The sequence below is a fragment of the Octopus bimaculoides genome, chromosome 5 (genome assembly GCF_001194135.2).
Source record: "Octopus bimaculoides isolate UCB-OBI-ISO-001 chromosome 5, ASM119413v2, whole genome shotgun sequence".
Lineage (NCBI taxonomy): Eukaryota > Metazoa > Mollusca > Cephalopoda > Octopoda > Octopodidae > Octopus > Octopus bimaculoides.
The window spans coordinates 28,037,841-28,039,564 of NC_068985.1; the positions used below are offsets into that span (position 1 = coordinate 28,037,841).

The 1,724-nt window shown below is 33.3% G+C and overlaps 1 protein-coding gene and 1 long non-coding RNA gene across 5 annotated transcripts in view; one reads left to right on the forward strand and one right to left on the reverse strand.

The window, feature by feature from the left end:
• LOC106877962 (uncharacterized) overlaps positions 1 to 1,724 on the reverse strand; it is a 433,893-nt gene that overhangs the window by 393,330 nt on the left and 38,839 nt on the right. The window lies entirely within an intron of this gene.
• LOC106877969 (uncharacterized) overlaps positions 1 to 1,724 on the forward strand; it is an 8,962-nt gene that overhangs the window by 4,636 nt on the left and 2,602 nt on the right. Inside the window, exon 3 of one of the 2 annotated variants that reach the window (XR_001410446.2) lies at positions 382 to 902. This is a non-coding gene — a long non-coding RNA (uncharacterized LOC106877969). Of the gene's footprint in view, positions 1 to 381; positions 1,094 to 1,724 lie in introns of those variants that run through there. The other variant, XR_008264220.1, reaches the window with a different exon arrangement.

Here is a 1,724-nt window from a genome sequence, read left to right on the forward strand (position 1 = left end):
TATAATATAATATAAATAAGTAACAATTGAAGGACATTCATTACGGCTGTTTCTAACGACTTCTTTAATTGATTAATGAGTACATTATATCTTTATAATATATATTCCGACCTAATGAGGTGCCTCAACTTAGTACCTAATTCAACTGAATCTTACTTATGTATATGTATGTGTGTGTGTGTGTGTGTGTGTGTGTGTGTGTGTGCTTGTGTGTATGTGTGTGTGTGTGTGTGTAAATAAATATATACACGTAGAGAAATCGCATTTGCCAAGGCGACAAATTTACAACTTTAATAAGCATCAGAGTCTTGTTTATTTATATTTTGCATTGGAATAAAACCATTATTTAAAAAAGATTTTACTTTATTTTTTTTCATACAGAGTCGCAACTGGACAATATGGTGCTGGATTACCTCATTAGAAACCTAGAAGTATGTCGCTTGCCATAACATATCATACATGTCCATCGTCTAGTGGATGAAATAGATTTCGTTTCCGTAAAACAACGAACCAGCTGACCAGTCGAAGAAGGCCACACTACGTAGTCGTTCAACCAGCTAGAAATAGCAACCGCTCCTCCCTCAAATTCGTCTTAAATGAAGGAAGAACTGAATATTATAATCACTGATACACAGAAACAAAATCGGAGTAGATCACACTTGGAATGATATTGGCTCAATTGGAATTGTATTAAGGAATAACAAGCAAGTGCTCTATATAATTTATACTAAACTTGAAACTTGCAGGGTATCTTCATAGCAATGTTTAAGTTGTCTAAGTGTAATTCTTCTTACCATTCAGAATTGTTCCTCCTCATTCCTCCATCTCTCTCTCTCCCTCATTTTCTTTCTCTCTCTAAGCTAACAGAGTTTAAACATAAATTAATGGATACATCTCGACAGGTAAGTCAAAGAATGAACTCATTTTATTATACTAAGAGTATAGCGCACATACGTTTACTTCTATGAATACAATATGCATACAAATATACAATAAGCGTACAGCGCAGAGTTGTGTGTGTTTAAAATAAGAGTATAATGCAATACGAATCTCAAATCGTGTATGTGTATGTGTATATATGCGTGTGTGTATGTGTATATATGCGTGTGTGTGTGTGTATGCATGTACACACACACACACACACACACACACACACACACACACACACACACACACACACACACACACATATATATATAAAGACATGAATATATATATAAATATATATATATATATATATATATTAGGGACAAAATCCAAAATTACAGGTAAAAAGTCAATTAAAATCAATTTATAAAAAATTATAATTAAAATTATTATATTTATTATATATTATATTATATTATATTTATCTTATGATATTTACTTTACTTTATATGATAATCATTTATTGTGCTTTTAATTATTAATTTTTCTATATGTGATAGTGGATTTTCATCGATGAGTTCTTGAAACTTGGTTATTTTCCCTAAAACTATATACTTCAGGCTGATGACGAGCTAAGACTCAGAAACATGTCCCTGAATGCTGGCTAGGCTGGGTGGGGGAGCGTGTCTCCCCTTCACAAACTTAAGGACACAGTAATTGTGTCAAGGCCGACAGGAAGCGGTCCAGCTTCCTAGGGCTAAACAGCAGTAGTGTATTCCCTTATTGGGATTGTCACATTAAGTTGACAATATACTACAACTTTGTCGCTCCACTACTGCTTAAATCTCTCTGAGAGA